Source organism: Humulus lupulus, chromosome 2 (genome assembly GCF_963169125.1).
Source record: "Humulus lupulus chromosome 2, drHumLupu1.1, whole genome shotgun sequence".
In the NCBI taxonomy this organism is placed as follows: Eukaryota; Viridiplantae; Streptophyta; class Magnoliopsida; order Rosales; family Cannabaceae; genus Humulus; species Humulus lupulus.
In genome coordinates this window covers 137,016,316-137,033,605 of record NC_084794.1, presented here as the reverse complement: position 1 = coordinate 137,033,605, position 17,290 = coordinate 137,016,316, and the positions used below count along the sequence as shown (strand labels likewise).

General features: G+C 34.7%; 1 protein-coding gene across 1 annotated transcript in view; it reads left to right on the top strand.

Moving 5' to 3' along the window:
* LOC133814771 (uncharacterized) overlaps positions 1–17,290 on the top strand; it is a 64,353-nt gene that overhangs the window by 6,907 nt on the left and 40,156 nt on the right. The window lies entirely within an intron of this gene.

The following is a 17,290-nucleotide window of genomic DNA, read 5'->3' as shown; positions in this document are numbered from 1 at the left end:
ACTTGCTAGGTGTTTCTGCCATAGTTATCCTTTGGACGAAAGGAGTGCCTTTCCTCCTATCGTGGTCGATGTAAGATGTTCTTCCCCCGACCAGCTGCTACACTGCCTGGTTGAGGGCATTTATCTGGGCCTGCACAGCGCCAGGAATCGCTGCGGCCTCTGGTGCTGGGGGGACGTACTCGCCGTGCCGCTCGCGGTGATCGTTGAGTACATCTCTCAAGTCCTCATCTCTCCTCCACTACTCACTAGCTCCGAGCTGGTTGAAGACGTTATTTTGTTTGGGCTGCCCCCCAGCGTCCCGTCTGTCGGGTTGGTCATCCTGAGGTAGCTGGCTTCTGCCTCCACCCCTTTCTTCATTTCTCCGACCGGCATTCCATCTGTCTGAGTCGGCCTCATTATAACCATGGCCATCTCTGAATCTTGATTGGCTATGGTGGGATCGACTGTTCCCTCGGTTGCCTTCTCGGGCTGAAACCTCCCGAGCGTTAAAGGGTGGTCTGCGTTGGTCGTTGGGTCCCCGTGCATTTTCATGCTGTGGGGGGCCTCAGACCGCAGAACCTAACTCTGAGTTCCTCCTGTTACCAGGAGGATGCTGTCCTCTGTTCGGAAGGTTTAGCTCATCGCCCCTGTGGCGTCTAGGACTACGAGGCTGCTGCCCGGTCCTATTCTGCCTCTGCTGCGGGGGATTGCAGCGACCAGCTTGGGATGGAGGTTGTGCTTCAGGGTCTCCCAGTGGGACATCGTCCTGAGGCGCCGGTGGCTGCTCGGGCCTTTGTGGGCTCGAGGGTTGGATAGGCGGGCTAGGATTGGGACCCCTTTGGGGTGGCCCATCTGCGGGTTGATCAGGCTGCGAAGCAGGTGTCGCATGATTCCTAGCCAATTGCAAGGCTGCCTCGAGGGCTACCATGGCCTCCCTCTGGCGACGGTCCATCTCCGCCTGCCTTTCACTCATCTCCAAGCGCTGCCGCTCAATTTCCTGCTGTTGTCGCGCCATGAGTTCGGCAGAACTTTCCTGGCTGGCCCTCAGATTGGCCAGCTCCTCATGCAGTGCCCCTAGGGTACTCTTCAGCGTCGCGTCGTCCATTTCTTCCTCATAAAATTCCAAATGTGACTCATCTTCAACCACGTTTGGAGGAGGAGGAGGAGGCGGGTTAGATGGTGCAGCGCCGGCCGCCTGTCCAGTTTTCCTGGTAGTTTTCGCCATTGGTTTTCTCAACGATGCTATATCAAGCTCTCAATGAAAGCACAAGAATGTTGACCCAGAATTTGGCCAACTGACACGGAGTCAAAATACGCTTGACGTGGATGAATACGTTGAAAAGAATGTGATGATGAAAATAATAAGAACACAAGATTTTATAGTGGTTCGGCCCCAGGATCTGGTAATAACCTATGTCCACTTGAATTGTTATTGAAATGAGATTCAAAGGGGTGATCAAAGAACTGGGGTTCAATGAGTTTCATTAACCTCTGAAGAAGAAAATACAATTATTCTCGTGTAATCTCTCTCTAATCTCAAATGATCTTTTTTGCTCAAAAGAAAAGGGATCCGCCCTCTTCCCTGAGCCATCTTCTTCTATTTATAAGCTCAGGGAAGATTTACATTGATTTGTTACATATATTATTTCCTAAATAATCGGATACTCAGGAAATCATGGGAGATAATTTCGGATTCCATCATAACTGCCTAAGATTTCCTCCACGTATAATGTGCGTACGACCAGGCTGGTCGTATGAAGAAACCGATCGCATGATACTGAATGTCTTCCTGGTCGATAGTCGAACACAGATTCTGCCAGGTGTCAGCCACGTGTAATTAATGCCTGCCATGTCATTCACTTCTGATTTTAGGGATAACAGTTACATTAATATAAATTCACATTCAAAATGTTATAAAATGCCATTATTATAATAATATAATCCTATTGTTTTTACTAATTATATTAATATAAATTCAAATATTATTATTATGATAATATTTAATACAAAATTAGACATTTAATACTTATATTAATATAAATTTAAATATTATAAAAGAATAACACATACAATATAAATAAATTAAGCCAAAACATTGTCTATAGTCTTACAAGAAATAAATAATTTCATAATTTTTATTTAAAAATATCGTTAATAACCAAGAATTTGTTAGATACACACTTTTATTTACATTTAAAAATATGATGCATTATAGTCTTAAAGTAAATTATTAGATATTGTTTATTAGTTTTGAATATAGTGTTCATAATAATTTAAATTTTTGTATTTTTTATGTTTTCAATTATATATTATATATGGTAATTTTAATTTTAAATTTAATTACTTGTTTTTCTAACTTTCTTTTAGAAAAAATATTCAATATAATAAAATATTAAGAAATAAAACTATGAATTTAAAAAGTTTATTTGATCAAATTTTAATTATTTAATTAAAAAAATTTAAGTGAACAAAAAAATAAGTAGTTTCTCATTAAAAAACTAAAAGACAAAGTAAGAAATACGTATATTTATGTCTTATGTCACTATTACATATATATTTGGATGAGCAAAATATATTAAGTGAAAAAATAAATAATTAATAAAAAAATAAATTCAAACACATAAATATTTTTTTGTTATAGTTTTTAAAACATAATTGATAGAGTAAAATAAATACTCTATTATCATATCATAAATTATTATGACATATTTATTATTTTTTATTTTTATGTAAAACGTAATTTAAAATATGTGATCATAAATTATTATGACATATTTATTATTTATTATTTTTAATTTATTTATCTTATTTAGATATTATTTAGATAAGTTTATTATTTTTTAATTTTTAATTTAATTATCTTATTTAGATGATTTTAAAACTAAGGTGTTAGAAAACAATAAAAAAAATGTGTTAAATCTAACTGAAACCAACCATTTTTTTTAAACACACATTTATAATACTAGATACAATTAACGTACAATACACGTTTCTTTAGTATTATTTATAGAATTTATTAATTATATTTATTAAATTTATATTAATGTCATATAAATTTCAAATAAATATCCTATTTTAATTAAATAATTTATTTATTTTTGTTTAAGTTTATGCTTGTTCTAGTTTTTTAATTTGGGACAACAAAAGATTGTATATTATGTGTTTAATGTAATATTAAATATTATATGTGGATTTTAAATTTAAATTTCTTGCTAGTTTTTTTTAAAAGCAATTTGTTGCTAATTGACAGTAAATTATAGTATATGTTTAATATGATATTATTTTAATAAATGAGTTTAAGTTTAATTAAATTTTATTTAAGTTATAAAAATGATTTTATTATTTTTAAATAATTATCATTGTAAAATATCTAAAAAATATCACTTTTTAATTTGTTTAATTATTTATTTATTTTATTTATTATTTTTAAATAATTATCATTATTAAATATCTTAAAAACATTCTATTTTAATTATTTATTTTATTTAAATTTAAGTGATGTTTACAATCAATCGTTAAATATAAGTATATTTTGTTAAATATAAAAATACTTCGTTAAAGCTAACATTAAAAAAAACCGTTAAAATCAATCATTTCTCTTATCTACACACTTTTTATATAGAAGAAATAGAAATATATAGAAAGTGAGGACACAATCATCTAATTACGTACACCAAATAACTAAGTTGGAATGGACACACATAATTGCAAACTATGTTACACACTCTAGAGCTGCAAGACTTTTTAATATAGTGAGTTTAAATGCTTCGGAAATAAAAAATTAATGAAACGAGAAAGCTGCCAAAAAATAGTTTGTTTCTATATAGCATACAAAAGAAATATATATATTTTATATATTAGGTCAAAGCAAAAGTATTTGGTTAGTTTTATTTAAAAAAATATTTAATAATATTAGTGATAGTAGTTTTTCTTTTTATGTTAATTAACTTTTAGTTTTACATCTCAATTATATTAAGAGTTACATTTTAATTCGCTTGGTACGTTTTTATCTTTCAAAAGTAACTAGAAAAATTAAGACGGAAATATAAATATATAAATATAAAGTTGTCTTTTTGTAGCTGTTTGTATTAATTATTAGTTGAATGTAGTTATTATATAATATACATATAAACTAAACAAACGCATTACATATTATTATTAACTACTATATATAAAAAAGTCTATATGAAAAAACTATATAAAACATTCCAAAATATATATAAATATGTATATAATACTTACATATGAGAAAATAAAACGCGAGAGTAATAATATTAATTTAGAATTTTCATATATTAATATTTCGCTCATAATATAAATAAAAATAAAAAGATTTAAAAAATAATTAAAATTATTTCTACAACTTATTCTCAATTACAATTTATTGTAGAACTCATACTCGTAGAGAGGAAATTCTACTGACCCCTCGATGCTTCTATTAAATTCATTTGATATTTTCAAGTCATCTATAATATCTTTTAATTTTTTTGTGTAAATAATTTTATTCAACTTTTGTTTTCATTATACTAATTTGTTAATTCAATTGGATTAGTTTTTTTTCTACATTATATCTTTTTTATATATAAAATGTGTAAATAACAGAAATTCTTAGTTTTAACGGTTTTTTATTTTTTTCATAAACTTTAACAGGATAATTTTTTATTTAACATAATATTTTTATATTTAACTGTAGATTTTAAGCATGACTTAAACTTAAATAAAACTAAATTAATAAATAATTAAAAAAATTAAAATAATATATTTTTGAGATATTTTACAATGATAATTATTTAAAAATAATAAAACCATATATTTTATAACTTAAATAAAATTTAATTAAACTTAATATTATATTAAACATATAATATATATGGTAAATACTATTTTGGACCATGTGTTTTGTAAAAATTACCGACCGGACCATTTGTTTTGCTAAATGATAATTTAGACCCTTCGTTTTAGAAAATGGAGCAAAAGAATACCTTGTAAGAAATTTTTGTCAAACTTATTTTAAATATGACCAAAATTCCCACATATTTTATTAATTAATGAATTAAATAAATAATGAAAATTATATTTTCTAATCAAAATTAAATTAAATTGTTTTTAAAGAAAATATAATTAAAACATCTATTTTAAATAATAATAATTAAACTATTTTGTATTTTAAAATATATTTTTATTATTTATTTAAATTATTAATTAATAAAATATGAGGGTATTTTGGTCATATTTAAAAAAATTGACTAAAATTTGGTTCTGGGTACTCTTTTGTTCTATTTTGCAAAACACAGAGTCTAAATTGTCATTTAACAAAACACGGGATCTGATCGGTAACTTTTGCAAAATACATGGTATAAAATAGTATTTACCCTATAATATATAATCTTTTGTTGTCACTGCACAATTCAAAAACTAGAACAAACATAAACTTAAACAAAAATAAATAAATAAATTAATTAATTAAAATATGATATTTTAAATATATTTTATGATAATTTAAATAATTAAATCATATTTATTTAAAATATAATAAAGACATACATATTATTTTTTTATCTTATAAATTTGTGTGATGGTTTGTTTTTTATCAAGTGGTTTAAGCTCTTTTTTTTCATCATAATCACCAAAGGACATTGCGAGATATATTAGAAACTAAAAATAATTGATGCATATATACTATTGTCTATACTATGACTTTTTCTATTCTTATTTTATTTCTATTATTAATTTCTTTTTAAATATTATTGTATTTTATATATATATATATGTCATGTGGCCATGTAAATATATATTTATGCCAATGTTGTGTTTTGATGTCATATATGTAGAAATTATTGATATAAATATTTATATATATTATAGAGCAATAATTCATTCTAATATTATATATATATATTAAAGAGCTATAATTCATTCCCATGGGAGTAACGTGTCTCCATTGAAGTCGTAGATCTGGGTTGGGCACGATGCCAGATCCCCTTCGGTCAAGCCAATCGCGGTAAAGGCAGGCTTGAACAAGATGTTGACGAAGCTTCTCCTGTCCACCAGCACCCGGGACACCAGCTTGCTGGCGATCTGGGCGTCTATGACCAACGGGTCATGGTGCGTGAAATGGATGTTACAGGCGTCGTCCTCCGTGAAGGTGATAGGGAGGTTCATCAATTTCGGGTGCTGAGCCAGGGCCTGGACTAGAGCGCACTCCTCCTGATCGTGGTCGAGCTCGCTTAGGTAGCGTTTCAGATCATTCCTGGATGACCCTCCCAGGTGAGGCCCGCCCGAAAGCACCACCTGCTGCAGTGTCAATAATGGTTCGAGCTGTCCCACACAAACCGTTTTAAAAATTATGGACTAGCATCTGTTTTTCAATCCCATGATGAGGATAGTTCCTTAAAAGCTCTTTAAACCCTCTCCCATGCATCGTAATCAAATTGAGAGAAGTTATTAATTTATCCTCTTAACTTTGCAGCCTTGGATGGAGGAAAAAATTTAGTTAGAAATTTCAGAGCTAATGCCTCCCATGAAGTGATTGAGTTGGCTTGAAGAGAGCTCAACAAAATTTTAGCTCCATCCCTCAGTGAGAATGGGAACAATCTCAATCTAATAGCATCATCGGTGACCCTATTATATTTAAAAGCTCCACACAGCTCCTGGAAATTGGCTATCTGTATATTGGGATCCTCAGTAGGGAGTCCACCAAACTGGAAAGTAGACTGGACCATTTTCAGAATCGCAGGCTTAATTTTAAAATTATTGGCTGCAACTACCTATGGTTGGATGCATGATTGTACTCCAGTAACAGCGGGGAGTACATAGTCTCTGAGCAAACTACTAGCTCAGCAGTGTCCGCATTCAACACATTGCCCTGATGTTGGGCCATCTCTGCTAACCTTTTCTGCTTTCTGTTCTGTCTGCAAGTCCTCTCAATTTCAGTATTAATGGGCAAAAGATTGTCAGTCCCTCTACGTCGCATATACCAATTGGCACATGAAATTAAGATTCTCAAACACAGCAATTAGAGAAAATTAACACAGAAAAACCAAATTAGAATAAAAATTAATTGTATTGATATTAATAAAAATCAATCCCCGACAACGGCGCCAAAAACTTGTGTAAAATTGATACAAAAGTATACGTAATCAACACAAGTAATATAATGATAAATACAGATCGTTCCCACGGAGATTGAATTACTAATTACCAACAAATTAATTTTCTATTTCTATTTGGGCAACAATAACTTGATTTCAAAAATATTAAAATAACAAAAGAAATAAACAGAAAATTACACTATGAAAAAAGCAAACAATTGTAAAAACTTCAAAAATAAAGAACTAGGTATTTTAATTACATCAACTTTTCACTTTATTATTTTGCTAATGAGACTTCACAATTCTTCTTCCCATACTAATAGCGGATTAAGAAAAACGATTCTTACTTTTTTTCAAGAAACAAAGAACTCAATTTACATGTGAATTTTCTACATTCATGTGATAAATTCCAACACATAAAGTCATTGAACACAATAATCCTAAAAATACACAATTCATATAGGTATTTTCATCCAATATGAAAATTGTGATTATTCAATCATAGCATAATCAATTCTCACTTTTTAGATTTCGAATCAAAATCATAAATCATGCAAATGGTGATCAAACATTCACAAGCATTAAGGACAGATCAAATAATTTAGAATAGAAGTGAAGAAAGAATTATGAAATCCTCATAGAAAATAACAAAGATCCAAGTGATTACATTAAAAACCATGAAAAATAAAATTAATTCATGTTCATCATTAAGAAATCCATAAACAACAAATTAATATAAAGTAAAGATAAAAAGAAAATAAAAGAACTCTATGCCGATCCATGCTCTTCTTCAAAGTGATCCCAATCCTCTTCTTCAAGTCTAGGTCTGCAAAAAAAAAATCCTCTTTTCCTCTCCAAAATCGTGATTTAAACCTTATTAGTGTTTCTCCTAAACATGAAATGACCAAAACATCCTTCATTAAAAATATGCGTTTTTCACATTTCTAGTCATATCCTACGGTCGCAAAATGTCATTCCAGTGGTCGTTGGAATACCCTCGAAATGCCCAACTTTTCTGGAATTACGGCTGCAGAATCATATTCCTACAGTCACAAAAAGTGCTCCAAAAAACATTTTTCCACCAATTTTTGTCCTTTTGTCGGTTTTTCTACCATGTTTCCACACCTAAGTCACCTAAGCCCTTCTACACCTAAAAACATACAAAAACAAGCGTAAAATAGAACAAAAACAAAACAAAACACCTAATACTTTACCTGAAAACACATAGATAAATGAGTCTAAAACTTTTTTATCAGCAGTATCGTATGCTAGGCATTTGGCCATCAAGTTCCCGACGTCTAGTGGCATCGGGATGCTAAAGGGAGACCAGCTCGCAGCAAGGGAATGCCATAGCATTTCCATGAGAGGAAAAAGCCAAACAAGTGCACAAACGCTCGTGGTTATTAGGGAAATGGATGGATCCATCTTCGAGATAGAAGAAGAGATCGGCCCTAGAATTGAAGAAAGGACTGACCTCGAACCGTTGGAGGAGCTTGAAGAAGTAGAGCTCGATGAGAAAGATACCACGAGGGTGGTAAAAATAGGAAAAAAAATCTTTTGAAAGTGCAAGACAGCAATTAACTTGCTTTTTGAAAGAGAATCAGGATGTATTTGCATGGTCGCACTCGAATATGGTAGGGATTAGTCTAAATGTTATAAGCCATGCACTCAATATTGATAAAAGCTTCCCCTCGAAGCAACAAAAATGGAGGCTCCTAGACAACGACAGAAAGAAAGCCCTAAAAGAGGAGGTCAAAAGGTGAAAAGAAAATCAGTTTATTTGAGATGTTTTTTATCCTAATTGGATTGCCAATCTTATGCTGGCCCTGAAGCCCAATGGCAAATGGCGAACCTGCATCAACTATTTTAACCTCAACAAGGCATGCCCCAAGGACTACTTTCCCTTGCCGAAATCGACCTTCTTTCTGCCTCTCCTTCAAAAATCGCGATCCCCAATTAAAAATGAAGACCTCATTCTCTTTTTTTCCCAAAATGACAAAATTGCCCTTAAAATTCTGAGGCGTACGGACGTCAGCACCGTGGCGCCAATTCCTGCGCCGCAGCTCTACTTGGAAATTGCAAAATATCGGGTTTCTGGAAAAGGGCTCACCGCGGCTCTAATACGCATTAACGTCGCAGCGCTAATTATGGCGCTGCGGCCCTAATACAATTTCAGCAAAAACTTGAATAACCCTTTAGTTTAGCATATTTTCTCCACAATCCACTCCAAATGCTCAAAACATATGCTTAACCTGAAATCAAGCAAAAACAAGCACAAATCCGCTCCAAAAACACAAAAACCATTAAAAAGACATTGATAAAGACACTTAAAAAGGGAGGCTAAAATTAGCCTAACAGAAGCCCAATGGCAAATGGCGAACCTGCATCGACTATTTTAACCTCAACAAGGCATGCCCCAAGGACTGCTTTCCCTTGCCTCGAATTGACCAACTCGTAGATGCCACTGCAGGTCACAACATCATGTCATTCATGGATGCTTATTCTGGATATAACCATATTTCCATGCATGCACTTGACCAAGAACATACGAGCTTTGTAACTGAAAAGAGATTGTACTACTACAACGTCATGCCTTTTAGGCTAAAAAATGCTGGAGCCACACACCAAAGATTGGTAAATAGGATGTCTGCTGAGCAGATAGGGAATAAAATGGAAGATTATGTGGACGATATGTTAGTCAAATCCAAACATAACAATAACCATCTAGATGATCTCGGTGAATGTTTTGTCGTACTTCGGAAATACAATATGAAACTTAACCCACAAAAAAGCTTATTAAAAGTATTTTCGGGTAAGCTCCTTGGGTTCATAGTGAATGCCTGGGGTATAGAGGCTAATCCCGACAAGATCAAAGCTTTAATAGACATGCCCTCACCTCGAAAACATAAAGATGTCCAGATCTTAACTGGACAAATGGTGGCCTTAAGTAGGTTTATCTCCAAATCTACAAACCAATGTCTTTCATTCTTTAATCTTTTAAGAGGGGGAAAAAGTTTGACTGGTCGGATGAGTGTGAACTCACGTTTTAGAATCTTAAAAAACACCTTGCCGAACCACCGATCTTGTATAAAGCTATCATAGGAGAAGTTTTGTACTTACACCTCGGCACAACTGATCACACCATTAGTGCACTACTAGTACGGGAGGATAAGAAAGTACAAAAACATGTATGCTAAGTCAGCAAAAGGTTACTGGGGGCAGAGTCGAGATACCCATTAATGGAGAAAATGGCATTGTGCTTGATGCACGCATCTCGAAAGCTTCGACCATATTTCCAAGCATGTCTTATTCATGTGTTAACTAACTAGTCATTGAGGCAGGTGTTATCTAAGCCTGAGGCATCCGGAAGACTATTGAAATGGGTTGTCGAGCTCGGATAGTTCGAGATTGTCTATCATCCTAGAACAACGATCAAAGAACAGGCTCTAGCAGATTTCATTATCGAATGCACAGGGATCTCCAACGAGGAAGTCATAACCCCAGCCCCCGAGCTGTGGAGACTTTATGTCGATGGATCCTACAATGAAAATGGATCAGGGGCAGGGATCATTTTAATCACCCCAACGGGAAATCGCTTCCACTCGACACTAAGGTTTGGCTTCGAGGCAGCAAACAACGAGGCTGGATATGAGGCGTTGTTAGCAGGACTTCAGATAGCCACCAAGCTCAAACCAAAAGCCATTCATTGCTATAGCGACTCACAATTGGTTGTGAACCAAGTCCTGGGTGAATATTAGGCTCGTGGTATAAAAATGGCAGCTTACCTGGAAAAAGTAAAAGCAGCATCCAGAGGGTTTGAGTTCTACGCTATAGAACAAGTCCCCCGAGAGCAAAATTCAAATGCAGACACATTGGCCAAGCTTGCCACGACTAACAAAGTTGATACACTCAATGTGGTCCCAGTAGAATTTCTACCAACCCTGAGTATAACCGAGTCTGATGAAGAATATGTAAATATCACTACAAGAGAAAGTGTCTTCAATAAGACAAAAAAAGTATTATCAAATGTCTACCATAATACTTTTCAATGTGTTAAGGAAAGCGGTGCTATCATAGGTTAGAGGACTTTCATAATGCTTTTTTCTAGTTATAACGAAATATTATTGTATAGTCTATCATAACACTTTTATAGCATTATTTCAATATAAAGACAAGTGTTACATTTTGTCGTTAATTATAGTTTACATAACACTTTAAACTGCTTATAACAAAGTATTATAGTATAACTTACAATAACATTGTTTTTGTATTGGATTTGAATTTGTATGTGCTACTTTGTGTAATGTGTAATAGTTTTGTAGCACATTTTTACAATTATTTCTTTTTATTATACTTTATTCAAATAATCTTAATTAAATATATAAAGCACTTAAAATGAAAACAATTTATTTAAACATACTAGTAATTAGTCTCGTAGCACAAATTCATTAAATAATAATACTTATTTTGTTGTATAAAATCAACTTAATGTACAAACAACAAAAGAGTCCTAGTCTTAAAAAATTTAACATATTCAAAAGTGAAAGCCACAAGTTATGATCTACGAACTATCAGCAAGACTAAACGTTCAATTCATCATTATCAATTCTTCTTTTGCATCATGCTGTAGAATCTGGTATACAGTCATACTTCAATGAACTAGAATCATGCTTAAGACAAATCCATGTACATAAAATGTCAGTAAACAGCTCCCAAGCCTATACTTGCTTTTGGTTTGTCCACGCTTATAAAGCCTGAGAAGATTTATCCTACAAACTACTGCTAGAGGTGTTGTCCATGAGCTTGCTTCTCTGCCTTGCAGCTATATAAAAGCCAATAATTACACTCCAGAAGACTAAACTTCGTGCAAGGTTTGCCATTGTGAGAAAGTTGTGCAAATCTCCAAAGTTTTTCAAGCCAAAAAATTCCAAGGTAGTATTCGTGTATGTAAAATAAGGCATCTAAAAACATAAAATATGTACATTAGATCAGTTGGCAAAGATCCAATTTTGAACTTATATTAACACATGTCATATCCTTCCAATTCAAACAAGTTATCAGTGATACACATACAAAAGTCTTTTAATATAATGACACAAAAATAAAAGGCAAAATAATACTTAATTTAAAAACATATATTTTTCCAAATAAAAGAGGCAATCACACTAACTCATATCATGATATAATGTATATATATAGTGCTCAAAATTAAATATATTATTATCCCCTTTTCAAAATATATATATTATTGTACTCTTGTGAGCACTCCAATAGGTAACAAAAATTTGGTATAGGTCTTGTCAAAGTACAAATTCATTGATAGAAGAAATAATAATGACAAAATAATAATAATTAGACGTGATGAGACTACACTAAAAGTTTGATTTAGAAAAGCAAAACGTCCACAAATGTCTTCTATTCTTTTTCTAATGTAGTAAAATAAATTAATATTAACGTGATACACATGTGGTCTTGATTAAATGAACCACTTATTATATACACATATGTAAATATCATATATAGTAATATCAAGATTAGTATAAACGAAAAAATATATTATTTAATTTATCATTAGGTGTGGTTTCTTTCCTTATATAAAGAGAAAATAATATGCATCATGTCTAATCAATACTAAATAATATATATATATACACAAATAAAGAAATGGCAACAAATAGCATATAAATCCATATAAATAATTTCATGTGCAAATTTTCATGTAATTTATTGGCCTCACTAATTCAAAAGAAAACGAATAATGACCACTTGCTCATAAAAAAGAGATAGTTTTATTTCTTCCTTTCTATATATATATATATATATATATATCAAATCTGCTCTACAAACTAGACTCAAATAGTTTAAAAAATTATTGCTTGGCACCCATATATCATCTTAGCAATTATAAAGATATAAAATTCATTAATAAGTAAACGTTGATTTAGGTAAAAATAATGATATATTCATTATTGTGATCAAAACACTTCAACTCAACAAAAAACAGAGTTAAAGTTAAAGGCATAACAAAAACAGAGAACAAATCTATAATATATGTTCATTCACATAAATACAATGATAAATCTTACCATAAATTATTACTAAAAAAATTATCCTTACAACAATATCAACCAAACGAAACTAAAAAAATTATTTTAGTCTAGTAAGTTTAGACCAGATAATCTTTTCAATAATTAAATAGTCTAATATTGAACCGTAAGTATAAATTTGTTGATAAATGAATTGTAATTAGAACAAGGCATTTACCAAATAGCATAAATTGCATTAGGACATGAAGAAAATTAATACTATACATAGACTCAATTAAATTGAGAATGATCACCCTGCATAATGCACAACCATAGGCATATAAGCTCATAAATGCATTGAATAATAAATTCAGAACTAACACAACTGATAACTAATTTAAGTTTTATGTAACAGCAATAGCTGCTAAATAAAATGAAAGAAATGGCAGGACCAACCATTTTAACTTATTGCATCCAAAATAGAACTAATACAAATGACAATAACAGGGTTTTGAGAGGCCATTTAACAAACGGTTGGTGTGTACCTCATTTGTTTGAATTAGATTATATTATATGTATAGGTTCATGCTCCACCAAAATCTGTGTTTTTCTATTTTTTCTTAATGGTATAACTATGAATTACTATTCCAATTACTATATATATATCTAACTGAGCTCTTTCAAGTTTCAATACTATTAAATAAAATGTGAAAACAAAAGGAAATTCATTTGAATTATAAACTCAGTACCTAATCATTTAGTGCAATTTCTGACAATATTTGCTAGCTTGTAGAACTTGATCTTTAGTAGAAGCCATCATTTAATTTCAAACTTGAACTCTGCCTTGACCTCCGCGGACCCATCAGCCTCGAAACCCCCTGCAGAAAACCCTTCCAAAAGAAAGAAGAATGAAGGAAGTAACCCCGATGCGGAAGGGGGAAAGAAGAAGAAAGGAGAAAGGTATTTCTCCGTGTACAAGGTGTACACCGAGATCAATGACTCTCGGGAGAATATTGACCTAGCTAATGAAAACCAGGTCCCTTTCAGACGTCCAGACCCCATGAGAAACCAGAAATCCAAAAGAGACTCCAGCAAATACTGCAGATTTTATAGAGATACCAGACACACAACTGATGAATGTAGGCAGCTAAAGGACGAGATTGAAGGTCTGATCTCGAGAGGATACTTCAGGAAGTATGTAATGAACCAGAACAATAACCAGGCTTCTACCAGCCAGAAGACATCTGCACCACCGCCTGCCCAAACCAGTAACTCCCGAGCAAGGGAAGATGAGAGACCCCCTCCGATTGATGGAGAAGACATCGTAACCATCTCAGGCAGGCCTCATCTCGTAGGATCGGACAGGAATGCCCAAAAGCGATACGTAAATGAGCTAAAAACTAGCGACGGGTCCCCTTATGAACCCGAACCTAGAGCTCTGAAATACCAAAAGGCTGAATCTCAACCTATAACCTTTACGGAGGACGATGCGTCCCATGTCCAATTTCCTCACAATGACCCACTAGTCATCACCCTTCATCTCGCGAACAAGAGGGTTCATCGAGTCCTGATTGATAACGGGAGCTCGATGAACATCGTCTATAAATCCACCTTAGAAAAGATGGGACTCGCACTTCGTGACCTAAAGGCCTGTGGAACAATGTTGTACGGCTTTTCAGGAGAAGGGGTTGCCTGCATGGGGTCCATCGAGCTCCCTGTGACCTTGGGAGACTTCTCAGTCTCAACAACGAAGATGATGGAATTCGTAGTAGTGGACCTACCATCAACCTACAACGTGCTTCTCGGGAGACTCGCCCTAGTAGGGCTGGGGCAGTTTCATCTATGAGGCAATTGGCCATCAAGTTCTCGACTTCTAGTGGCATCAGGACACTGAATGGAGACCAGCTAGCAGGGAGGGAATGCTATAGAATTTCCATTAGAGGAAAGAAGCAGACGAGTGCACAAACGCTCGTCATAATTCAGAATAAGGATGGGTCAATCCTCGAAATAGACAAAGAAATCGATCCAAGAATAGAGGAAAGAGCTGACCTCGAACCACTGGAAGAGCTCGAAGAGGTCAGACTCGAGGAAGCAGACCCCTCGAAGACAGTAAAGGTAGCGAAAAACCTTCTCGAAGAAACGAAATAGCAATTAAATTGCTTTTTGAAAAAGAATCAGGATGTTTTCGCGTGGTCGCATTCGGACATGGTAGGGATAAGTCCGAATGCAGCGAGCCACGCTTTGAATATTGACAAAAGCTTCCCCCCGAAGCAGCAAAAGCGAAGACTACTGGATGACGACAGGAAGAAGGCCCTAAAAGAGGAAGTTGATAGGTTGAAAGCAAACTGATTCATTCGGGATGCTTTCTACCTTGATTGGGTAGCCAACCCGATGCTAGTTTCGAAGCCTAACGAGACATGGAGGACTTGTATCAATTACTCGGACCTCAATAAGGCCTGTCCTAAGGACTGCTTCCCCTTACCTCATATCGACCAGCTCGTAGATGCCACGACAAGACATGGACTTATGTCATTCATGGATGCCTATTCTGGATATAATTAGATTTCCATGTATGCCCCTGACCAAGAGCATACGAGTTTCGTGACGGACAAAGGGTTGTATTGCTACAATGTCATGTCGTTCGGATTCAAGAATCCTGGAGTCACTTACCAGCGACTTTTAAACATGATGTTCTCCGAACAAATAGGCAATGACATGGAAGTTTATGTTGACGATATGTTAATTAAATCTCAACATAACAATAACCATGTCAACAACCTCGAAGAATGCTTCGCCGTGTTACGAAGGTATAACATGAAGCTCAACCCTCAGAAGTGCTCTTTTGGAGTATCTTCGGGAAAATTCCTAGGCTTCATTGTAAATGCCCGGGGAATAGAAGCAAATCCAGACAAGATCCAGGCTTTGATTGATATGCCCTAACCTTGAAAGCATAAGGATGTCCAAAGTTTGACTGGAAGGATGGCGGCACTGAGTAGGTTTATCTCAAAATCTACAGACCGTTGTCTTCAATTTTTCAACCTTCTGAGGGGGGGCAAGAAGTTCGAGTGGACAGAAGAATGTGAGTTAGCTTTTCAGTAGCTCAAGAAGCACCTCGTGGAACCCCCTATCTTGTCGAAACCCATCACGAGAGAAGTTCTATACCTATACCTTGCTACGACTGAGCACGCCATCAGCGTCGTACTCGTCCGAGAAGAACAGAAAGTGCAAAGGCCTGTGTACTATGTCAGGAAAAGGTTGCTGGGGGCAGAATCGAGATACCCCATAATGGAGAAGTTGGCTCTCAGCCTAATCCACTCATCTCGAAAGCTCCGACCTTACTTCCAGGCGCACCCCATCCATGTATTAACCGATAACCCACTAAGACAAGTCTTATCCAAGCCGGAAGCCTTGGGTCGGCTGCTAAAATGGGCCGTCGAACTCGGACAATTCGAGATCACTTATCACCCGAGGACGACCATAAGAGGACAGGCCCTGGCAGACTTCATAGTGGAATGCACTGGAGTGACTAACGATGAAGTTATAACCCCGGCCCGCGAGCTGTGGAAACTTTATGTTGACAGGTCTTCCAATGAAAATGGATCGGGGGCAGGTGTAATTCGAATCACCCCAGCAGGAAGTCAATTTCACTCCGCTTTGAGCTGATCCTCAAGTATTCCTAGCTTGATTTCCCAGTCCCCAAGCTTCAAATCCTCCATTTCTGCACCGATTCTCCATGAGTTCTCTTGACCTCTTTCCACACCAAGGAAGAGAGAAAGAATCGAACAGAGAAAGAGAAAGATAGTTGCTGAGTATTCCTTTTGTTCTGCCACCTTCTCCCAGTTTCCTAAGTCTCTAAGTGGCTAAGTCACTCCTAGGTTGGGTCTATCCCTTGGCCAAAAGACCAAGATGTCCCTAGGTCCAAAACTTACCCTTTAACGCCCCCAAGGGCAGTACCGTCTTTTGCCACCATTTTCTCACTAAACCTCGAGTAGCCCTATAAATTCCCAATTAATCCCGACATTCCCAAATAATTACTAAATAATTACCTGTTACCCGTTCAACCTCGAATGCATACTACATTCCCAAAATACCACTTGGCTCACCCCGAGCCAGGTGTTAGACCCCGTTGTGACTATTCCACTAATTCGCTCACTAAGATTGCCTCAAACCACACATCTCAAATATATCCCCATA